The 25,848-nt window shown below is 38.1% G+C and overlaps 1 long non-coding RNA gene across 7 annotated transcripts in view; it reads right to left on the bottom strand.

Annotated features, from left to right (window-relative positions):
• LOC132534275 (uncharacterized) overlaps positions 1-13,475 on the bottom strand; it is a 29,472-nt gene extending 15,997 nt beyond the window's left edge. For 2 of the 7 annotated variants that reach the window (XR_009545991.1, XR_009545993.1), the window contains exon 1: positions 12,823-13,149. This is a non-coding gene — a long non-coding RNA (uncharacterized LOC132534275). Of the gene's footprint in view, positions 1-12,822; positions 13,197-13,238; positions 13,319-13,385 lie in introns of those variants that run through there. The other 5 variants (XR_009545995.1, XR_009545994.1, XR_009545997.1 and 2 more) reach the window with 5 other exon arrangements.
• Between the last annotated feature and the right edge of the window lie 12,373 nt (positions 13,476-25,848).

Raw genomic sequence — 25,848 nt, 5'->3', positions numbered from 1 at the left:
AACATGGTAAGGATGGTTAGTTGCCAAGCAAAAACTTCACTCTTTGCTCTAAACTTCTGATGTCATCTTATAATTTCTTCATTAAAAGATCTGAGCTGAAGATATACAATGCAAAATATTTTTTAAAATTTTATTATGTTTTCTGAGATCAATCAATGAATTTAACTTTCAATCTTACTACATTCTGAACTGCTGCAGATGGTGTAGGTGGCAAGTATTACACATTTGGTAAGAAAACATCATGGATATAAATACCCTTGTCTTTTTTCCTCAGATCAGTGGAGAGCTTTAAGAACAGGATAAATACCCATCTGCCTGGAACATTGCCTCAAGGCAGGGCGATGGAGTGGAGGTCTTACTTAAAACTTCATTCAAACTCCTCCTCAACTACCCCACCCCTATTCAGAGCTTTCTGCCTTTGCCAACAGTTCCGGTGGGATATATCTTAGGACTGGAGAGCATTCTTCTTGCATGCACAACGTCTAAAGTTTTCTGTTGAGATTAGTTAAGAATAAGCCTCTTCCTCTTTTGTATAGAAATATGCTGTGGGGTGCCAGGTGGTGGTGCACCTGATTGAGCACACACAGTGCAGTTTACAAGTACCAGATTTCAAACCCTTATAGGGGGAAAGTTTCACAAGTAGCGAAGCAGTGCTTCAAGTATATCTCTCTTCCTCTCCTCCTCCTCTCTCTCTCTCTTCCCTCTCATTTTCTTTTTTTCTGGCCAAAATGGCTAAACAAACAAATACATTAAGAAATAAACAGGCTCTTTCTGAAAGCTATCTGCTCTGCAGAATTTACTATTTAGCTATGGGACTTTATTAAGAAGGCAAAGAGACACTCATGCCGGAGACTCCAAAGCCCCTGGTTCTATTCCCTCTCCTGGCACCAACATAAGCTAGAGTTGATCAGTGCTCTTGAAAACAGAAAAGAAGGAAGGAAGGAAGGAAGGAAGGAAGGAAGGAACAAAGAAAGAAAGAATAATGTAAATACATGTTTTCTGCTTTCAAGGGAACCAGCATCACTGTGATTTATGGTTTTTTTTATAGGTTTGCCATGGAACCCAAAGTCAATTTGTAAGCTTGTTTGCTGCATTGGTGGTTCAATTGTAGAATTCTCACCTGCTAAGCTCATTTGCCAGGTGATGGCCTATTAAAATTATGGCTAACAACATGAAAATATTGATAATAATCCCAACTGTCCAACTGGAAGTGGTGTTCTAGTGGAGGTGGGAATCTCAGCCATGGCTATACTTATCATGTACAACCCAAATGAGAAAAAAGACAGAAGTACATTTATGTTAATTTTCAAAGCAAGCAATATACCACTTAGAAATGTTTTAGAAAGCAGATATGTATGAAGACTACAACAAAAATCATCCTTAATTCTTTAACCAGTAAATAATCACTTGACTGAACGGCATATGGTAGGCATTCAACATTTTTAAGTTGACATACTGAGCACTTGAAAAATTGACATATGAACCCATTTCACTATAGTATCTGAGCTTCCCTTGGGGAAAAAAAATAATTCTAATGGAACCACTAGTGATTCTTCAGTTTTTCCTTCACTGGAAGATTTTTGTAATCCTTGGAGTGCAAAGAAGTTATGTCACATTACTGCCATGTTGGACAATTATGATCACATTCACACTCACTTCACTAAGAACCATGTCACCAAGTCTTTTGGACTTGCTATGTTCTTTCCAGTCCCATGACTGGCACTAGTAGTTGGTTTACATCCTTTATCTTTTGGAGTTTTTTTTTAGAAGTAATGTTTTGATGAAACTTACTACTTTGTAGGTTTTTTTTTTTTGTAACTATAATATCATTTTGAAAAGTAGCTTCTGGTTGGTCACCCAATTACATTTTTTCCAAGTTTATGACTTTTTCTTTTAATTTTATTTCTTTGTTTACTTCGGATAGATATAGAGAAAAATTGAGAGTGTAAGGGGAGATAGAGGGAGAGAGACAGAGAGAAAGAGAGAGAGACTTGTAGCACTGTTTCACTGTGAAGCTTCTCCCCTGCAGGTGGGGACTAGGCCCTGTTAACTTCATTCATACTCTTAGTAAGTTTCTCTCTCTCTCTCTCCCTCTCTCCCTTCAGGGTTATCACTGGGGCTCAGTGCCGGCACTACAAATCCACTATTTTTGGTGGCCATTTTTTCAATTTTATTGGATAGAACAGAGAGAAATTGAGAGAGGACAGGGAGGGAGAGAGAAACACAGACATCTGAGACCTTCTTCCCTGCTTATGAAGCATCCCTTCTGCAAGTGGGGAGCCAGGGTCTCAAATCATGAGTTCCTTGTGCTTAGTACTGTGAATACTTAACCCGGTGTGCCACCACTGGGCCTGTAAATTGATCTCTTCACATCAGTGCAATACACTTAATGTTTCAAATTCATACACCAGAAATGCAACTAATTTATATGATTCATGGACTTTAAGTTACTCAGTTAGAAAAATCACATATGCAAGTGTTAGAGTTTCATGATTTCTCTTTTTAGACTTTTTCTAATTCTGTTGGATGTTTATATTTGTGTTGGTGTGTCTATGTGTGCAGTTACTTCAGTTTTTTTAATATTTATTTTTCATTTTTTGTTGCCCTTGTTTTTTTAATTATTGTTGTAGTTACTATTGTTTTCATTGTTGTTGGATAGGACAGAGAGAAATGGAGAGAGGAGGGGAAGACAGAGAGGGGGAGAGAAAGATAGACACCTGCAGACCTGCTTCACCGACTGTGAAGCAACTCCCTTGCAAGTGGGGAGCTGGGGGCTCGAACGGGGATCCTTCCTCTGGTCCTTGCACTTTGTGCCACATGCGCTTAACCAGCTGCACTACTGCCTGACTCCCTTCAGTTTTTTTTTTTAACTTGAAAGTACTCAGAGGAATTTTTTTCCCAGTTTGTTATTAGAATCAATTTTTTTTTCGCCCTACGCCCTGTATTATTAGAATCAATTATTTAATTATTGAGTGATCTTTTTATTGTCTTGCCCACCAAAATATACTTGAGAAAAGATCATTTTTGTGTCATTCATTGCTGTATCCTTATCATCGAATAAGTCCTAGTAATAAAATGGCAATAACTGTTAATTCATTGAACAAATGAATGATTTAAATATTCACTGCCCCTATAGTTTTTGATGACTCTATAATATTTTATAATAAAGACTTAACAAAAATCTTGTTAAGTATAGTTGACATTAATGTTTTATTATGAATTTAGGACCAATATTCTGGGGAATAAAAATCTTGATCTCTAGTTTTGATTTTTCCTCAAGATTTTAGAATTACTAGGTCAAAGCAGAAGGATTCCATAAATATTACAACATAATGTAACTTATCTATCCCTCCCACCAGCCCCACAAAAAACCAGAACACCAGTATACAATAAGCAGTTAAAGACAATTTATATTGTATCATAGCCTTGTTTTTTAAATATATATATTATTTGTTTTATTTATTTTTATCTTTATTGAGGGGATTAATGGTTTACAGTCAGCAGTAAAATACAGTAGATTATACAAGTGTAATTTTTCTCAGTTTTCCACATAACAATTCAAGTCCCTCTAGGTCCTCCTCTGCCATCATGTTCTAGGACCCGAACCCCCTGCCCCCCCAAAGTCTTTTACTTTGATGCAATACACCAAGCCCAGTTCAAGTTTTGCTTTGTGTTTTCTTTCTTATTTTTTCAATTTCATTTTAGTTGTTTTATTTTAATGAGTGAGAGAAATCAGAACATCGCTTAGGTCTGGTTTATAGTGGTATGGGAGATTGAACCTGGACCTTTGGAGTCTCAGGCTGCAAATCCTTGCTTTATGGAATGATTTTTCTTGTTAATCCTTTTCCTAATTTTTTATTGCCACCATGGCTATTGCTGGGCCTCAGTGCCTATATGAGGAAGCCATTACTTCCTGCTGAGTCTTTCCTTCTTCCTTCCTTCCTTCCTTCCTTTCTCTTTCTTTCTTTCTTTCTTTCTTTCTTTCTTTCTTTCTTTCTTTCTCTCTCTCTTTCTTTCTTTCCCCCTCCTTTATTTTATTTAATAGGAAAGGAAAAAATAAAAAATGAGACAGGAAGGGAAGACGTAAGGGCGAGAGAAAGTGTCACCAGCATCACTGCTTTACCACTTGTGACGCTTCTCCTGTGCAGATGGGGACTAGACACTTGAACATGGTAACATGTATGATCTGATACGTACTTTCAGCTCCCTCTCCCCAGTGGAGTGATTGTTCAATTTTCTTAATTCTGGAATTCAAAGAAATTCCACTTCTTGTTTTTTTTTTTTTTTAAGTCTTTAATGAGAAGTAAGGAAAACATCATTCCAACATGTACTATGTTGGGGATTGAATTTAGGTGCTCAAGTTTATAAACTCTGTACTCAACCATTGAGCTACCTTGCCAACCATAGGCATTTTGTTTCTATCACAGACATTGAATTAGTTGAGATATCTTTACTGCTTTAGCCAAAATTCCAAGTTTAAGCAATAATGAAACCCTTTTCCTTATTTACAGTATAGTTTGTTGTAGCTTGGGTGACACTTCTGAGCAGCTGTCTCCAAGTAGGAATTAAGGGAATCTGGAATTTAAAGTCTTTTAATCTACCATCTCTGAATAAGTACTTCATAGTGTGTGTGCGTGTGTGTGTGTGTGTGTGTGTGTGTGTGTGAGAGAGAGAGAGAGAGAGAGAGAGAGAAGTTGAGAAATTAATAGGGATATCATTTTGTTCAACTGCAAGTCATTTATGCTCAAATTCTATTGACCAGAATGAGTCATGTGGCTCAGTTACATAAGGTGGGGGCAGTTATGGCCACCACATGTATTGTTCTTAAAACAAAACAAAATGAAACAAAAAAAATTTCTTTAACTTTTTAAAATAGATGAGGAGTCTAGAGTGCATGTGAGGAGATTAGATGTTCCCATTCGGATCAAAAAAGGCATTCTTTTTTTTTGTTTTGTTTTTATTTTTTATTTTATTTTTAAATTTTTTATTTAAGAAAGGATTAGTGAACAAAAGCATAAGGTAGGAGGGGTACAACTCCACACAATTCCCACCACCCAATCCCCATAACCCACCCCCTCCCATGGTAGCTTTCCCATTCTCTATCCCTCTGGGAGCATGGACCCAGGGTTGTTGAGGGTTGCAGAAGGTAGAAGGTCTGGCTTCTGTAATTGCTTCCCTGCTGAACATGGGCGTTGACTGGTCGGTCCATACCCCCAGTCTGCCTCTCTCTTTCCCTAGTAGAGTGTGTCTCTGGGGAAGCTGAGCTCCAGGACACATTGGTGGGGTCTTCAATCCAGGGAAGCCTAGCCAGCATCCTGGTGGCATCTGGAACCTGGTGATTGAAAAGAGAGTTAACATATGAGGCCAAACAATTTGTTGAGCAATCATGGATCCCAACCTTGGAATAGTGGAGAGGAAGTGTTAGGGGGATACTCACTGCAAACTCTAGTGTACTTCTGCTTTCAGGTATATATTTTGCAGTAGTTTATGGATACGTGTGCACATAAGCTCTCTCTCACAGAAACTGGTATATATCTAGGTTATGGGACTTTGTTAGAAAGTGAACTACCTGAGATGAAATTAGAGTGTACTATTAAAGGAAAGGTCTCACCCGAGTAATGAAGCTGAAGGGTTGTCATTCCACACGTGAAGTCTCTGGATACAGTCTGAGGTGAAGCATGTTGAGATGGTAAAAAGGCATTCTTACAACTCCATTCTTACAACTGCATCCAGTACTTGTAATATTAATAATAAAATAAAGACAAATAAATGGAACGAACACCAACCTTGCCATTGATGTGGTTTCTTGTCCTGCAATTGGGGAGAATTGCTAGTCAATTTGCCCACCTTTAGAGTTCGCTTTTGGTGTCCTGGAACAATTCCAACTTGGTTAATTGCATTCTGCTGATCTAAAATTCCCCTGTAGTTTCCTCTGGATAAGCTAACCTCCGTCTCTCCCTTTACACATTGTAGCACAGTGTTACTGGCACTCATTGATTACTTCATTCCATGAAGAAGCTGGGCACATCTTTCCACCAGGAGAGTGATCTCTGGGTAAATTTTGTAGACTGCAAGATTTTTAGATTCCTTTAGCATGCTAAATAAGCATTTCATGGATTCGTAAAATTGGTGATTTGAAACAAGGTGGTGGAAAGTATTAGGCATGTTTTATTATTATGGTTTTAACTCTAGAAATAAAGGACTGTCTTCCTTAAAATGTGCAATATCTTTGACCCAGCAAATAATATAGTACTTTCTCTTTTGCTAGATGAGTTATTTTGATATCTTGAATAATATCTTTGAGACCTATAGTGTAATATTCGCACATCAACATGTAAACCTATATTCCAAATAACAAACTGTCCTATAGATTTTACTAAGCAAAATTCAAATTTAGAGAACTACTCTTTTTCTTTTCCTTCCCAGGAATATTCATCTTACTAAGTAGTCTACACTACCACCAAGTAAATGCTTATGTGTGCAAAAATAGTAAGGGATGATATTAATTTTCATCTCGAAATAAAATATTGCTTGGTGGTGGGTGTTTCTGTTAAAAACCGAAGGTCAATGTGCAATTACAGGTCTTTTAGCAAAGTATCAGAATAATGTGCTGCTCACTGGGGTGATGAAAACAGGAAGCTATGGCTGTTAAGTAATTATTAAGGTCACACTTGAAACTTGTAGAGATCTTTTATTTTTGTTTGAAATAATTTTTCTTTTTTCCAAAAAAAAAATTAAAAATCCAGGCTTATTTTTGATTTATGAATTTCAAAGCTCCCATAGCCAAAGGAGGGAGATTTTCCTAACAGTTGGGGGTTATCCTATTAAAATGCACCATGATTCTCCTTACTGAAAGAAGTAAACAAGAATCAATTTCCTTTACTTAAGAAGTTGGCTGAGATGCAAGTTGATCTAGGACAGAGTTGACAAACCCATATGAAATGTTTACAAAATAATTTGGAATTGGAATCTACAATTTATAGGGAATTCTCTCCATTTTCCTTGGACAGGGAGAGAGGGCCAGTGGAAATCTGTATTAAGGAAGTAAAAGAAAACCCTGCACACACACACACACATACACACACACACACACACACACACACACACACACACACACACACACAGTAAAGGATTTATAGATTTTAATTCTGCTAAGCCACCGATACATAGAAGATGCACAGTAGTGTAATTATCTGGCTAGATAGATGTAATTGTATCTATCAAACTAAACAGAACACTGTCAGATGACAGCCAAGATTGGATTGTCTTGAAGGGTCAGACAGCAAGTTAGGGTGACCTCATTCCTTCCTTCTCACTATGCCTGTTTTCTTGGTCTTTGATGGGGGTCCATTTTGCTAACCACGTGTAAGAATATACAGTAACACTGTCTTTTTGCTCTATGCCAGTGACCTCCCTAGAGACTATACTCAGTTTACTTGGGCTCGGGGGAGTAAGCCTGCCCAGGCCTCCCTTGTATTTGAAATGTATGATATTGATATCAGTGAGGAGGGAGAATCAGGCCCCTGCAACGAACAGATCATGCCTGGCTCCATAAAGTCTACTTTGCACAGAGAGATGTATAGGCTGGGTGGAAAGGGGCCAAGCTAGGCTTTTGCACTGTAAAGCAAGTATTAGGTAATGAATTAAAGAGTTTGTCTCCTGACTTGTTTCTTAATATTCAGAACTTCTCGTGCTTACCAACAGAACTGAACCTCTGGGACAGTAGCAAATCACTGTCCTCTCATAGATGTTGACAGGAATATCAGCATTCATATGCCTTTGCTGGGCTGTCTTTAAAACAAGCAAGCCCTTCCCCTGTGCTCATTTATAAGCAGTTGGAATCTATTTTCATGGAGTTCCTCTAGTCAGGATTCTGTCCAAACCGTGTTATTTTTTATTTATTTTTTCCATCCATACTATATTCACTGTGTTTACTGAAAATTCTAGATTCTCCCCTTGCTAAGTAGTGAGCCCACAAAGGCAAAAATATTCCAGTTGTCCTTTAGCATATTTGGAAAAAGAAAAAAAAATTCTCACAGAAGATGTGTGGTTGTTAAATGGTGGCCCCACTGGAGTCAGGGATGCATTTTGGGTCACTCTTTGGTAACTTACTGTCACTGAGACACACGGTTCCCATTGTAGTTCAGTTGCTGTGAGGGAACAAAGCACTACCAAAGGCAGGTTTGCCTAGAGCGTTTTTTGGCATAAAGATGCATGACACTTCTGCATATGCTGTGTGTTAAGCTTAACCAGGTTAACGCCCCTTTGCCTGGGCTTTTGAAAAAAAAAAAAGACCCAGAATTGTCACATGTAAAGGGACATTTCAGTGCTGATTTTTATTTCCATGAGATTAAAAGTGAAACATGTAACCACAAAGCTGGTTTATGTCATCCCCCTGTCGGAGCCAGCAGTCATGCCAAAAAATCAGATATTTGATAGGTTTGTGAGAGAAACAGATGCAGAAGGATGCCATTCCCACAATTTAGCCTCCTTCTTATCTTTAAGCTAGAAAGAACATTCCAGATGAGGAAAATCTATTTTATTGGCTTTAAAAATAGCAAAGAAAATGTAGAAATAAAAAATGCTAATTTAAAACTGATGTCATTCTTGGGGACTTATAAATGGCAAATTGGTAATTCTAACTGAAAAAAAGTCATTCTAAACATGCTTAGTGGGTGTTTTCTTTTATACTGTTATTTTTACCTCAGCAATGGTATTATAACTGAGAGAAAATATTGGTGAGCTATATTCACATATAGTTAGTTATAAGTGAATATAAGATAGCAAGAAGCAGAGAGCAAACTAGTACCCTTTAAAAGGCTAAAACATCAAAAAAGTATTCTCTCAGCATTTTTTTTTGGAAGCATTTTGTGTCCCATTCTTTTTATTTAATTCTGCCAGCTGTCTGCTAAACAAATCTAGCCAGGTGGGGCTTACAACCCATGACTAAAAAACCTACCAGTGCAGCTGTCCAGCTTGCCCGGAGGAAGAATTCAGACAAATGGCAGGAACGAAAAGATTGTTTTTAAGAAAGTCACTACCGTACCTTTGGATTTGTTATTATTATTTTTTTCTTATTTACTTAAGTTAATCTAGAACTTCCTATGGTTTGGTTTTAAAATAGAGCGGCAAGATTATGCTCTCGATAATCTAGTGTCTTTCTTCTGTAAATTTAATCTATTGCAGTTTTGCCCCAAATAGACATGTGTATGCTTATATTGCGTGGTCTGATCTTGCAAGGCAGCACTGAGCTATCCTTTGCTTTTATTGACTTATTTGTGTGTTACTGATTGCTAGATCTTTATTTTCCTTTTCATTTCTAGGTGGGAGCGAGTTATTAGTGAACTGTGACTGAACTTTTCTCTACATATTGCATAATTAAATATGGAACTACTTAAAGGTGAAGGTTGGCATGGTTTATTTGCGAACAGAGGAACAGAACAGGCTTCTTTGCACTGCATCATCAGTCGACCTCAACTGTGAAATTCTAGTCAGCAAATGGGCGCTTCATTTGGTGTGTTTGAGCAGAAGAAGGGAAGCGCTGTGCTAAAAATGATCACATCGCCATCTGAGCTACAGCTCCGTTGATGACAGATCAGTGTGTAAAACACCCAGTTACTTTCCCCACTCATTTGGCATTTATCAATTCAGCACACTTCTCAATTTTCATCAAAATCTGCCTACATTTTTTATTGTCTCATGAAAAAGGCCAAGAGAATCATAGCTGGTCTCCGTCTTTGGACCCAGCAACTGTTTGAAAGATAGGACAGACACGCATATTTAGGATCAGGACAGGGGACTTGATTTTCCCCAGACTTATAACCCTCCATAGAGAAGTACTTGTGATGCTAGTGTACTGATACCCTTTAAGAAACTTTCAGAAAATTCAGAAGTCTTTGACATGCAAGATGAAATATTGCTGCCTCTTAGCCAGTAGTGATTTGTCTGTAGACTTAAGAGAGAATTAGATAGATGGGACTTGTTTCTTTTTAGTTTTTTAATAGCAAGGGCACATGTCATTCCATAAATTGACAAGGTGGTTTGACTACATCTCCAAGAAGATTTGGCAAAGAACTAGAACTAGGAGATTAACAGTTCAGCTGTCACAAAGAGACACAAAGAGACAATACTTGTGTAATAGGGACAATGCAGATCAAAATGGTACCTGGAATTAGAAGGTGAAATTTACTGTTGGCTCACCATTGAAATAGTTTCTAGTTCCTTTTGTTAAATAACAAGACAAGAGTGATGTTGGTGTGGGTACTAATATGCCAGAAACGAAAGGCCAATGTGTGTGTGTGTGTGTGTGTGTGTGTGTGTGTGTGTGTGTGTGAATTGAAGTGCAGATGCAAAACTAACCCTCACATTTTATGATGATGGAATAATGGAGAGCTTGGGGGCACAAATAGTATTTATGCATGACGCTAAAATCTCAGGAATGAGTGATGGGATTATCTAGTACTCAGAGGATTTGCACATGCAATTTAAAGTTAGAAGTGAATAAATTGTGCAAAGCTGCATTAACATACACCGGTAAAAGAATAGCATCTCTACCCTTTGGCTCTCTTGGCCACCACTGAAGACCTAATCAGGCATTCTTCACATTTGTCCTATATCTGTGCTTCCTTTAAACACCTAGACTTAACTAACATTTGGACAGTGTGACCAGTCAACATGTTTCTACTCTAGTAACTTTATAGTCAAGTAGATTTCTACACACACACACACACGCACGCACGCACGCACGCACACAAGCATGCACGTACGCGCACACACACAGATATAAATACAACATAATTTGCTCTTAGTGCACTATACTGTTAAAAGAAAATAACAAATGTCTCTGGAAGAAAGACCTCTCTGAACATGATACATGTGATGAAGTGTTACTCTACAGAAAAAACCAGAAAAGAAACATCATAACATTTCCTCCTTTTTCTTTTCACCCATTATGCATGCACGTGCATCTGAATCTGTTTACATTTAAATTCTCTTTAAATAAATCTTTAAATGTGGGCAAGAACTGCTCTATAATAGAGTGCAGACAAGCAAATCCATAATACATACATTTTCTATATTTTCCCCGAGATTGATGAATGGATATCCAAAAGAATAAATAATTTATACTTGTAGAAACATGTATATGTGTAAGGCAAAGATCTGAGAAGTCTTAATTTCTATCCATGTGGTCAGGATAAACTAACATTATGGAGATGAAAAAGTTTTCTCCAATGTTGTCTCCATTAACAAAAACATTTACAGTGGAACAAAAGGTTTTCCATACAAAGTAAGTTTGCAATTAATAGAATGACTCTCTCTTATAGAAATGTAGTTAAGACCAGTCCTTTTGTAAATAGTATCTTTATGAAACAAACGCTCATATAATGCAGTTACTCTAAAGCATGCAGCTAGATTTGTCGTTTTATGTCTACATGGTAAAAGAAACACCAAATTTATTTGGCTTTATGCCTTCTTTTACTGAATTCTAGGCTTGCCTTTCAAAATCTGTTTCCTATCCTTCAGACAATTACTCCCTCCACCTTTTTTCCATAGCCTTTCGCTGACTTCCAATTTGTGTGATTGTGAACTGGATTTAAATATTCAACCTGTAAACCATTTCTCTATAAAACAAATTAACACTGAATTTGATCATGACTCTTAAAATTGTGTTCTCATGGAAGAGGGAAGATTCTTAAAATCATTCAATCAAAGTATGTAACAAATGTGTACTATTAATGACACGCTTATCTAAAAGTTAGTGTGAAAATTCCCTGACTCAGGAGCATAAGGCAGAAAGATCTTGCAAATCTTCCCTGTTCATGCATTTATTTTGCCATTTTGATTATAACCAGTATAGTAACACTGTGTTTTCTGTATCACACAGGTAGAAAGTGAGAATTGGAGGCTTATTTAACAGTGTGAATTTCCCCAATATGTCACAATTACAGAAACACCTGAACTTTCTAACTTTTTGCTGATCCACTCTGAAAGTTCAGTGTGTTGAAGTAACTACACTGGAAACATACTTAATTTCCATATTTTATTCTATCATTCTCTATAGTTTCTTTCTACTTCTTTCTCTCCTTGTTTAATTTTTGCCTTCTTTTATTCTATGTCTTTATCCCTTCTTTAATTTCTTTTTCTTTTCTTCTCTCATGCTCTAAGATTTTTCTTTGTGCTCATATGTGACCTAAGTTCTACAAAGTTTTCATTTGCCCATTAAAATGAGGAAAAATAAATTTGGAACAATACTGTCTATCAAAAAGCAGTCACCATGTTTTATAAAAGTAATACTTAATGATTCCATTTTTCTTTTGAATATGTTTCCTGTCTAGTATTACTTTTTAAAAGAATTACAACAAGGCTAAATAGCCAAGCTGTTTGAGTATAAGCAACTAACCCAATGTATACATTTGACTTCATACAGCAATTGCTTATCAAGTTCAGAATAGAGAGACAGACCTTCCCAAGTGTTCTCATTTGTACTGTTTACAAGGCAGCCCTGTACTTCTGGCTTACAGCTCTCCTTAGATCCTGTTACAGTTATACTTAGATCTTTCTTTTGGTATAATGGAATTTAATGAGAAGGAAAGTGTGCTTTCAGTTTGCATTTTCAGAAGGATTTATGGTTGAAGCTAGGGTATTTAAAACCACATTTACCCCCACATAAGCCAAGGAGTCATTCATATAAAGGACAAAACATTCCCACCTGCATCGAAAATGAAGGGATTCTTTAAATATGTTGCTTTAGAGTGTGTCAAAACACTAAAAATAAATAAATAAATAAAAATAATTTTTTTCTGAAGTTAACAAGTTTCCTACCTTTAGTTGAAGTCCACCTTAAGGTCGGGTATAACTCTGGAGTTTTGCTGATCATTTGCAAATCCCACTGCTACAACCAAGAAAGGGTGGGGCTGAATCCGGAGACATCTGTGGACCAGAGGAGCTGGCAAAGGAGCGAAGAGCTTTCCATGTCAATGACTGCTCCCAGCCTGACTTCAGGAACAGTTGACCTGAGGTAACTACTTCCACATATCAACACCTTGTCAGTGGTGATCTGAAAGACACAGAAACTGGAGGGAAAAACACGTACCTGCTTCAGTGAGCAATAACCAGCTACCCTGCACTCCCCTCATCACCACCTCCTCGCCCCCCCCCCATATGGAAGACAGAAAAGAGACCAAGTAGGAGAACACGATAGGAAAGAAGCAATGAATAGTAATAAAGCAATGAAGTACTTAAATTATGCCACTGGTTGGCTTTGATTATTGGTGTTTAACTTCATAATGAATCTATAAATGTTCAGAGCACATCTGATGATCTCACTTCAGAAGAATTTAGTCTCCCTGGGTCAGTGGTTCTAAGTGCACTGTTGTGACTCACACATGTCTTGTGATTCTTTGGGAGGTGGTTCACATGTAAGGCATGATTAATAATCATTTTCAGGAATTGCTTCAACTAGAGCTGAGGATTCAAGGTCATTCCTATAACCATTTCATTTTCACTCATGGATATTCCCATTTGTACCCCTGAGTGACTGAAGGAGGTACCAATATAACCAGTGTCCTGGGGATTATATCAATCCCACATGTGAACATCATTTGTTGTGTGTTTTGCAGTGGGAACAAAAGCTAAACACTGAGATACGTTGCTTGTGGACTCGAGTGGCTGCTGTGTTTTACTTTTCCATACCTAGTCTCAATATGATTATGATAGAAATAAGTAAAGTGTGATTTTGTTGTCATCCAATAACTGTGACATATAATACAACCAGGAAGACTGCTTTGTTGCTCCTTCTATGGGCTGGATCACAACAAAACATGCCTAGAATAGTTGGTAATGATACAACTTCTGATCATTTCAATTTTGATTCAGATTATGAAGTCCTGGAAAGTGCTGTGATGATCCATTTGTATTTATAACAAATCTGAAATAGTAAAACTACCCTGGTCCTAAAGAAGCGGAGACTCTATTAAATATATGTTATGAAAGAAGATTCTTCCTGCTATAGTCAACTCAAAATTAGTCTTGGGCGAAGCAAATTTTAATTCACTTGCTTTAACTGAAGTTTAGAACACTTAGTTTTAGTGAAACTGTGTAACACCTCGAGAAACCATAAGTTGACATTATTTATGTAATTCATGAATTATTTCTTTTATGCCTGACCTCTTTTCTACAAGTAAGCTCCATGAAGACATAGATTTCTTTCTTTTTTTGTATGTGTATATATATATGTATATTTCTTTATTGGGGGAATTAATATTTTACAGTTGACAGTAAATACAATAGTTTTTATGTGCATAACATTTTCCAGTTTTCCATATAACAACACAACTTCCATTAGGTCCTCTGCTGTTCCAGGAACTGAACCCCCCCTCCCACACACACACCCACCCCAGAGTTTTTTACTTTGGTGCAATACACCAACTCTAGTCCAAGTGAAAATACAGATTTCATGTTGATATTCTTCTTCTTCTTCTTCTTCTTCTTCTTCTTCTTCTTCTTCTTCTTCTTCTTCTTCTTCTTCTTCTTCTTCTTCTTCTTCTTCTTCGTGATTTAATAATCATTGACAAGATTGTGGGATAAAAGGGGAACAATCCCATATGCTTCCCACCACCAGAGTTCCATATCCCATCCCATCCAGTGGAAGGTTCCTTATTCTTTATCCTTAGAGGAGTATAGACTCAGGATAGTCTGGCTTCTGTAATTGCTTCTCTGCTGGACAGGAGCATTGGCAGGCCTATTCATACCTCCAGCCTGTTTTTATCTTTCCCTGGTGGGGTAGGACTCTGGGAAGTGGGGTTCTAGGACACATTTGTGGGGTTGTCAGCCCAGGTAAGGCAGGTTGGTGTCATGGTAGCATCTGCAACTTGGTGGCTGAAAGCATTAAGATAAACAGCAGAAAAAATGTTTAATAATCAGGAACCTAAAGGTAAGACTGTAGCAGGTGAGATTTGGGGTCTTCACGTTAGAAGAAGCTAGGAAGTCTATTTTAGATATAGTCCAAGGGGCTCCTGACTTTACTAATTTTTGCCTAAGCCTGATAGCTAATTTGTAGGTGGGCTAAAAGTATTATCTGGGAAGATGGTGTCAGAGTTGGAAATAGGACTAGAAAGCTAGACCAGGGAAGAGAGTAGCTCCCAAATATGGAAAAAATATATAAATGCCATTAACGATTAACGTCATTGATGTTGACATTTCTAGCTGACATACCTATAGCAATATACCATCATTTGACATTTCTAGCTAAATAATTTGTGAATAAAGAAATAAGAAAGATTTTCATCCTTTCCTCAAGAAAAGTCAAGTTCATAGTTTCACTATTTTACCCAACACCTAAATATTTTTTTCCCTTCCACCTTCCAAGTTGTCTTACCATTTACCATCTACCATACATGAAAGACTGGTTGATATAAGACATTGGCTTGGATTTTATTTTCTTTGGGGCAAAAAGAAAAACCAGCTGCTATTTTCACTAACCAAGATGATACTTCTCATTTCTTGACTTCTTTGGAAAAGGGAAAGCACAGGTTGAGCTGCTTAGAAAAGATAAAGAATCCCCCCCCCCCTTTTTTTCTTGAAGTTTGAAGACTGGGGCTTATACACATGGTTTCAAAGTTGACTGAGCATGTAAAGTCCTATGAGGATAGATCCTGCAAAAGCAAAGAAACTATCTGATGAGTTCTTTAAGTGTGAACACACCACACCGTAGTCATGTGGAAATAATAGTCTGCACAAGCAACAAAGGCTTCTATTTAATGAGAGCAGTGCTATTTTTCTTAAAAGTCTAATTTGGTAAACATCTTAGAGTGCTGACTCATCAGTACTGAAAAATCCAATAGCAAGTCACTGTGATTTAGCCCCAGTGCTGGAAATTCACATCATGGAGTGTGTAACAGCATCTACTGAAACTCAAACAGGTCGTTGAAAGGTATATTTCATCAGTAAGCAATTTAATTTATACCAAAGGACTTTGACCCAAAGTGAATGGAGACTTGCCACTTTTGAAAGCAGTTGACTGTTGGGGGAAATAGGATGTGTTAGTTGCCCATTGAAAAAGGTAATAATGCCTAATTCTGAGTGTTTTAAAAGTCAATCCCTCAAAGTACACAGAAAACAATATGAAATAACAACCCAGTATCTTCGTATCTTAATCATGTTTGGTAACGAAGGCCTTTAGATAATTGGCACTGCTTCTGTGACAGGCCAAACTTTCTTTTAAGTTACAAATACTTACAAAAGGTTTGCATTATAAGAGGCTGCTTTGGAGATGTGCAGATTTAGTTTGTAAGTACAAAGTGAACATGCAAATTGCCTTATCTTGTGGGATTCACAAACAACCATCATTCAGATTGATTTAATACATGGCTTTTTATCTTTAAAAGTGTTAATTAGAAAATAGGGACAGTTCTCTGAACACTTAAGAGTAATAAATAGATCAAAACTGCATCCATGCTTCTGTGATGGAACTTCTGAAGGCTTTGTAAAAGGATTAATACAATTGTCAAAAATACCACAGTATACATATTTAATAGTGTTACCAAGCTACAATTACATTTTTAGGACTTTGTTGCTAAGTTTTCCACTACTCGTGATCTCCAAAATACCGAGATTTTTCTACAACTTTCTTCCTCATTTTCAAGCCATCTTCTCATTTCAGTTTTTCCACCTTGAACCATCAAACATACTCCATCTGAGAAGGCAGTAAAAGTATAAGCAATTATCCACGAAGGGGCTGTGGAGTTGCACAAAGTGAAATATTAGGAGAAAATATGATTCATGCATTTTTCCTCTGAATGAAAAGCATAAAACTATTTGCTGACAATTTGCCTCTATTTTGAAATTTCTCTGTGTCAGTGAAATGCATGTGCAGTCTTGGCTCTGCCACTGCCTGGCTTAGTGACTTCAGGGAAGTGATGCTACATGGTTGGGCTTCTGTTCATCTGTGAAATGTGCAAAATCACAGTCCCTTTTCTCAAAGGGTTATGGTGGGGATTAAATAAGATAGTGTTGAACAGTGCCTGGCACTTAGAAGTGTTTTTTAAGTTGTGGTAACTGAGACAATTGCTCATGAATCTAGGTGTTGGTTGTCACTGGGCTCAGTTATATGGCTATCTCATTATCAGCACTGAAAATATTTGTGAATGCCTCTTCAAATTTAGGAGAAAGTTACACATGCCCACAAAAGGGTCAGTCCCTTGGCCCTCACATCTCTTGGGCTGGCAACCTTTCCTCGGCTTTAGGAGGAGAACCCAAGAGGCTGAGCCTTCTTCCCTGGAAATGTCTTTCCTAGTGCTCCTTTTTAGGCTTTATTTACATTCATTATTTTAATTTTACTAATACTATCTAAGGTGGCAAGATAGGAAAAGAAGTACAAAAATTACAATCTTGTATTTATTTATATATTTTTGTGAGAGTGGGGCCTCACTGTTACTGAATTTTTTTTATTTAGATAGAAAAACAGAGAGAGAGAGAGAGAGAGAGAGAGAGGTTTAGTGCTGGGGTTTCCCCTGGTACTGTGGAACCTCCCATGTGATGGTGATGTCAGGGTTTGAACTTGGTGAGCAACATTTCTGGGTATATATTTGTATCCATCCCACAACCTCATGCAGGTTTGCATGATTTCACTGCTTCCAGGTCTTTTTATTTTCTTTATTTAAAATTTTTTATTGGTGATTTAAAAAATATTAACAAGATTGTAAGATAACAGTGGTACAATTCCACACAATTCCCAAGATCAGAATTCTGTATCCCATCCCCTCTACTGGAGGCTCCTTATTCTTTATCCCTATTTGGGAGTATAGACTAAAAATTCTTTATGGGGGTACAGTGAGTGGGAGGTCTGACTTCTGTAATTGCTTCTCCACTGAACATGGATGTTGGCAGGTCTATCCATATCCTCTAGCTTGTTTCTATCTTTACCTAGTGGGGTAGGGCTTCTGGGACACATTGGTGAAGTTGTCTGTCCAAGGAGGTAAGGGTGGCATCATGGTAGCATGTGCAACTTGGTGGTTGAAAGACAGTATAATATAAAGCAAATTATTCAATAGACAGTCACCCAAAGGTGGGACTAGGGCAAATGAAACGAAGGGTCTTCATGTACCAGGAAGTTGGGAAGTCTTTTTTAAGTATGTTCCATGAGGCCCATGGCTTTAGTAGTTTTTGTCTGAGCCTGATAGCTAGCATCTAGGTGGACTAAAAGTATTATCTGGAAAGATGGTGTCAGAGGTGAGAATAGGACTAGAAATCTGAATTAGGGCAAATAGTAGTTCCCAAATATGAGAACAGTATATAAATACCGTTAGCATTTGATCTCATCAGTCTGACTGAAGGCCCATGTCTGTTCATATTTAACACCGGAGCCTGTGTAACTTCTGAGTCCCTGTCAGTCTAGGCTCACAGTTCATAGTTATGGCAAGGAACATTCTAGGCTGTACTCATTTCAGGACCAGTCTTCCTGGAGTGGCATAGTAAGCTGACCCAGTCTCCCTTCAGAGAGTGGGGCAGTTCCTACAATTGCTGCTCTACCCGGTGTTTATTTATTTATTTAATTTTGTCATTAAAAAATCTGAACAATAGAGACAGAGAGGAAGAGAGGGACATCATGGCACTGCTCAGTTATTTGTAAATCTTCCCCTGGTGTTATGGTGCTGCCATGTGGTGCAAAGGCTTGAACCTGGGTTTTTATGCATGGCAAGTTATGCTCCCTGCCGGGCGAGCTATCTTGCAGTCCCATGCAATAAAATTGGCTAGAAACCATGTATTTAAAAAAAAAATCTGCCAATAATTCTAGAAAGTATGTTTGCATCTTGCCTTTTCTCTCCTTTCCTTTCCTTTTTTGTTTTAACTTAGCTCTGACTCCATGAAGTTAAACTTTTCATTTCTTTCCCCTGACCATGTCTTTGAAAATTCACAAATTTGAAGCCCCATTTAAGCAAAGACCAGCACTCCCCAGGTCTCCAAGCAATACCTCCCCATTTCCTAGTCCAGTAGTCTTCCTTTCCTTTCCGTCTGCTCTCACTGTTGTTCAGTCACACACTTGCCTGCCCTCCAGAAACACTTTCATTCCTATTCTGCTTCCACCATCCTATGAACCCTTTACATTCAGTACCTCTTCTGCTCTCCCTTCTAGATGGAAACATAGAGAAAAATAATAAAACTCTACTGGTTGAAGGTTGTTGGGAATTTCTGTTATTTACACTAACTTGTGGCTCTTTTCTATAACAAGTACCATGCTTTCATTTGGGCATACTTACAGGCTGAGAAATTAAAGCTATATCCTATTTTTTTTTCAGTGCCTTTACAATTCTTTATTATTTTATACCAATCACAGGGAATCATTATACTCATTAACAGGTGAAGAAATGGGTTTAGAAAGATGAAGCAGCTTGTTCAAGCTTCTGGAACTCAAGAGTAATTTAATGAGAATTGAGAACTGAGTTGACTATAAAGTCGGCCGTCCCGGGGCCAGGTGGAGGTGCACCTGGTTAAGTGCACACATTGCAGTGTGCAAGGACCCAGGCTCAAGCCCCTGGTCCCCACCTGCAGGGGGAAACTATTATAAGTGGTGGAGTAGGGCTGCAGATGTCTGTCTGTCTCTCTCCTCAGTTTTTCTCTGTGTCAATGAAATATATAAGTAAATAACAATATTAAAAGAGAAGAAAGACTGCAGTCCCTGTGAGTCTCAGTCTTTCTTGCCTGTCTGTGTCAGGACAGTTCCTTGTTAATTTCTCATTCTGTTTTGCTGTCGCAGGGTGCATTCCTGCCATTTGCGTCACAGGGGAATACTGCTTTCTAAGTTTCTGAGAATACTTGAAGTCACCAAATCTTCCTCTCTGCCGTTTCTCTTTGTCCTATTTGTTCTCCAATCAGAAGCTAGAAAAGTCTAGGCCTCCTGCAGTCTCACTTCTCCAGAGGTGCCGCTGGGCTGGTCTACCAGAGGTCCAGAAGACCTCAGCCGTCTCCTAAAATCTAATCCAAAGCAGACCAGATGATACAGAGCAGAGCACTGTATCATCTACAGCAGGATAGGAGTATTTTAAGTCTACAGAAAAGTGACCGGGGTGTGGCTGGGGGATTGCTCAGTGGATGGGGCATTAGACTTTCAAGCATGAGTTCAATACCTGGCATCATGTGTTTCAGAATGAAGCTGTTTCCCTTTACCTGTCCTCCTCCTCCTCCTCCTCCTGCTCCTGCTCCTCCTCCTCCTTCTCTTCCTCATCTCTTCCTCCTTCCTCTCTCTCTCCCTCCCTCCCTCCCTCTCTCTCATCAGTAAATAAGCGTTTTTAATAAAGAAAGGTGAGGGCACTGGATGGGCATTGGTGCACCAGCTAAGCACACAGAGGACCCTGCTCAAGGACCCCCTGCTCAAGGGGCCACTGCTCTCCACCTATAGTGGGGACACTTAACAATCTGTGAAACAGGTTTGCAGGTGTTTTTCTTCCTCTCTACCTTATTCTCCCCTCTCAATTTCTCTCTGTCTCTATCCAATAATAAATAAAAACACTACTTTAAAAAAGGCTGCTGGGAGTGGTGGATTTATAGTGCAGGTACCGAGCCCCAGCAATAACCCTGGAGGCAGAGAAAGAGAGAGAGAGTGAGAGAGAGAGAGAGAGAGAGAGAAGGAGAGGGAAAGGGGGAGGGGGAGGGGAAGGGGAGGAGGAGGGGGAGGAAGAGGGGAGGGGAGGGGGAGGGGAAGGGGAGGGAGAGGGAGGGAGAGGGAGAAGAAAAGAAAATAGAAAAGGTGTGATCAGGTAATGGTGTATCTTGTAAAGCACAGTGAAGGTGTTTACACAGTGGGGTTCAAGTCCTGTTTTTCTCACATGCAGAGGAAAAGCTTCAGAAGCGGTGAAGCAGTGCTGTAATCTCTTTCTCTCCATCTCCTCTCCCCTCTCAGTTTCTTTCTGTCTCTATCAAACAAACAAAGGAATGAATGAATAAATAAAATATTTGGAAAAGGAAAGAAAAGTGACCCAGACCATCACTCCACAAGGGAAAGATAGAAAAAACAGGCTGGGGTAGAGACGGAACTGCCAATGGCCATGTCTAGTGAAGAAGCAGTTACAGAAGCCAGGCCTTCCATTTCCTGCACCCCGTAAAGAATTTTGGTCCATACTCCCAGAGGGGTAAAGAATAGGAAAGTTTCCAATGGAGGGGGATGGGACATGAAATTCTGATGGTGGGAACTGTATGAAATTATACCCCTCTTACCTCACAATCTTGTTAACCATTATTAAAATCACTAAAAATTAATAATAATAAAAAGGAAGGTATAGGTCATTTCCCCTGTTCTAAATAAATGGAATCACTTGCTCCAGGCTTCTTGGTGAATTGGGGACAGTCACACTGAGTCTTTTTGGAGTGACTGCAACTTCAAGTAAGTTTTTAGCCTAAATACTCTCAGTGTATCTCTACATCCTTCTCTTCCACATTGGAATTCCCATAGTTTAATAAATGTTCCTCTTTGTTTCAAAGGTTCACTTTTTAAATTTAATATATGTGAGAGTTTCATAGGAGACACAGAGGGAGAGAGATAAATCACGGTGCCAATCTAGTACATGTAGTGCTGAATATTGAACTAGGAACCTCAAGCAACAAAATCCAGTGCTCTACCAGTTAAGCTGTTGCCTCTAGTAGTTGATTACTCTTTCCATCGGCTCTTTCTCCTACTTATAGATTTCCTCTTTATTTTAAAAGTAAAAGCAGAACATTTATTTTGTGTCTTATTAATGTTCTCAATTCTTTTCTCTTCCTTCTCTGCCTTCCTTTCTGAAATATTCTCTCTTTTGCTCTACTTTTTCTCTCAGTGCAAAAAGCAGTCCAGATTTGGCTATTTTCATGCTCTTAATTTTTTACATTCACTCACTTCTTTATGTATTACAATTTGACTTTTATATCAGCTAATATTTATTTGTTCCCTTTTGTTGCCCTTGCTTTTTTATTGTTGTAGTTATTATTGTTATTGATGTTATCATTGTTCGATAGGACAGAGAGAAATAGAGAGAGGAGGGGAAGACAGAGTGGAGAGAGAAAGATAGACACCTGCAGACCTGCTTTACTGCCTGTGAAGCAACTCCCCTGCAGGTGGGGAGCCGGGGGCTCGAACCAGGATCTTTAGGCCGGACCTTGCGCTTTGTACCACGTGCGCTTAACCTGCTGCACTACCGTCTGACTTCCATCAGCTATTATTTTTAAGTGTACTCCTATGCATTCTCTTCATCAAATTATCTGAAATCCCAAGAGTCCTGGAAGCTGTACTGATTGAGAAAGCCCTGTGGATCTGAACTTGTTACAGAGACCAACTTAACCTGTGAAAGAATTTTTGGAATCCCTACCCCAGTGTTCAGAGGCAAAACAACTATTCATCCTTGGTCCTCTGATTTTATTAAAAATTCTGATACTGATGCTCAATTTCTGTCTCTTTTTCCCACTCATATATATATATATATATATATATATATATATATATATATATATATATATAAATTATTTAATAATGGTTTACAAAACTTACGATCTCTTTGGTGGAAGGTGTGGTGATTTACACATACTATGTATGAGTGTGAAAATATACTTTTGAAATCCAATTCCTGTGTCTTATTTTTCATTCTTGTATTGGATTCTGTGTTCTAGAATCTCCATCAATATTATGTCCCTTGGTACCTGGACCTTCCCTGCCACTGTCTTCCAGGAGGGGACTCTCATGCCTGCATTGCAACCTGGTGACAAAGGTGTTTCTAACCTCTGATTGCAAATAATCATTGGCATGTGCCTCCAATATCTTTTCCTTTTTGGATCTCTGAGTTTCACCAGTGCGGAGATTACTGCCTCTGTGGCTTATACCAACATTCTACAGTTCTAATGAGCTTCCTCCCAGCACCAGCAGAGATGTCAGATCTAGTGCTGGAGAGAGATCAAATTGGAGACTCTAGCTTCTTCTGAAGAGTTGGTGGCATTGTGGTTAACCGCAACACACCTGAGCCCATATCATTTTCAAGTGCTGCATCAACACATCACCTCGCTGACTCACACACTCTCTTAACTTCTCTCCTTCACCTTTAGTGGCAACTTAGTACGTATTTGAAAAAAGATTTATTTATGAGAGAGGACAAGACAGCGAAATGGTGGGGGGGAGGAGGGAGAAGGAGAGAGAGAGAGAAAAGAGTACTGATCAGTTCAGGGCAAGGATTAAACCTGGGTCTACTGGGGCCTCAGCATGCAAATCAGTTATACTATCTTCCTAGTCCTCACCAATTTATTTTTTTGAATTCTCTTTTGTCTTTGGAGTTCTCATTTATTTCTATAGTTTTATCTAAATATTTGGATGGGGGTAGATAACATCTAAACATTTGATATCTTTAATACTTCTGTGTCAACATGACTTACCAAGTATCACACAGAAATGGACAACTCTTTCCTCTGGAACCTTCTAGTCTAGATGTTCCAGAGTCACATTCATGTTACATACATGAATACACGTACATGTTACATACATGAATACATACATGTTACAGAGTCAAATACATGTTCCAAATAATCCATGGTTCCTCAGAAAATCAAAAAAGTCCCAGCTTCTCTGGCTGTTTACTCTCATCCTTGCTACTAAGATTAAAAATCTGTGACTACCTATGTCTTTTTACTTTGTTATTTTTCCATATCCAGTCATTACTAAATCCAGATAATTCTTTTTTATTGTCAATTGCAACTTGGTTTTTCTTTTGATAATTTATATATTTGTATTCTAGTCACTGCTACTGTGGCTAAAGTCATCCTTATTTTTGCACTGAAAATCACATTAGCTCACATGACTCTCCTAGCCCTGGAAGCTTCTACTTACTTTGGATCCATATTTGCTGCTATTGTTGCACTATTCTATGTAGAACAGGTTCTGATTAAATGAGATGGCACCACTAGAAACATTATATAAAATGATTTATTTATTTTTATTATGCTACAGACTTAAATATTATTAAATTCTCCCCATGGCCCACAGAATAAAGACAAAATTCCACTGCTTGCTTTTTAAAAACTACTGTAATAGTATTCATTTACCTTTTTTACTAATCCCTACTAGATATAGTCTCTCTAGCTGAAATCCCTCTCTCTCTCTCTCTCTCTCTCTCTCTTTTAGATAGCTAGGCCACAGAATCTAAGCTTTCTTCAATGAAGTTGGGGGTTGGGTTTGAACCTGGGTCATACAAATGATAAATGATCACACTACCAAAGTAGTACCCTTCTGGTATTATTTAGTCTCTCATAGGATATTATGTTTGTATACAATATTTGGAGAGGAATACTGTCAGAATGGAGTGACTACAGATTGGTTAGGATAGTGAAAATGACAAAAAAAAAACTATGAGAAAACAGGGGTGAAACCAAATATATATAAGCTCTTGAAGAGAAAATGAATTAAATAAATAAATAACATTTGTTAGAAATAGGAGGTCTTACGTGTTCTTTCAACAGGGAGAAGTAGAATAACTAGAATTATTTGTGAATAAAGATTATAGAATGATTTTCTAGTGAGACCTCTTCATTTGAGCATAGCAAGATTTAGTCTTCATCCCTAATCTTATAGAAAGAAGATTCTTCCAAAAAATCTTACATGATCAAGTCATTTCACATTTTGGTTTTTATCCCCAAATTATAAAAGCACTAATTTGAAGAAATATACTCACTGCCATGATTTCTTCATCATTAATTATACTGGTAAATAATTGGAAACAAGATGGCTGATAAAATGGATGAAAAAGATGTAGTATAAACAAATACCAGTGTATCATTCAGCTATAAAGAGAAGATAAAATTCTGCTATTCATACTAACATGGATGGATTGAGAGGTTATTAAACTATGTGAATAAGTCAGATGGAGAAAGATAAACACCAACTTTTTTTCACTCACACAGAGAAAACACCTAGGTGAACTAGATAAAACAATAGCTAACATTTGGGCCAATCTATGGTTACCAAAACGAAAGTGAGAAGGCTCAGTGGGTAAAGGGGTGTAAATGAGCACAGAGACAGCACACATGCTGATTATTAATGGTGCACCCTTGAAAACTCAATAATGTTCTCCTGCAATGATATTTCAATAGAAGGAATGCAAAATAGAACATCAACTAAATCAAATTAGCAATTTCTGTCTACATAGATTGATTAATTCTTAATGATCAAGATTGCTTTAGAAACATTTCCCACAGGGGAAAAAATATTAGATGAATGACATTTCTTTAAAAAAAAAATTCCCTAAAACTTAGAATTCTAAAAAGGAAAAAATATTCTAGGGAAGTCACTGGTATAACTAAAATGAAACAAACACATAGCGGTATGACTTTACTGGTCTGAGACTGGGTAGACATACTAACAATGGAAGACTGCCACCCTCCAAAATATTGTGAATTGTGAGGGAAATGTGAACATTACTTGCCAAAAAAAGAGCCTTTGCTTGGGAAGTTGAAAGAGCCATGGCCACCATATAAGAACATATAACCACACAGGACTTTTGGGTCTGCACAACTAGGCTAGAGGGTAGCCTTCAAGGAAACAGCACTTTACCTGGTGAAGTGGTGAAAAGAAATGTCACTGGCATTTGGACTATATGACTATGGGGCAAAGTCACATTCAGGTTGAGAATTCTGGGAACTGTAATCAGTTTTTAGAAGAGTTATGAGTTCAGCAGATGCAGCCTCCTGCCCACCGCAATGCTTTGAAGTACACCTGATGGACTTGATGTTTATGGTTTCTTGTCTTACCACACCACACTTGGCCTGGCTTTCTCTCCATCTGTGTTTTATTTCCCTTGTATATTGCCCCGGCTAAACTTGTAGGTGTCAAGCTTATTTAAGAAG

This window comes from Erinaceus europaeus, chromosome 18 (assembly GCF_950295315.1).
Source record: "Erinaceus europaeus chromosome 18, mEriEur2.1, whole genome shotgun sequence".
In the NCBI taxonomy this organism is placed as follows: Eukaryota; Metazoa; Chordata; class Mammalia; order Eulipotyphla; family Erinaceidae; genus Erinaceus; species Erinaceus europaeus.
This window is presented reverse-complemented; position numbering and strand designations above follow the sequence as displayed.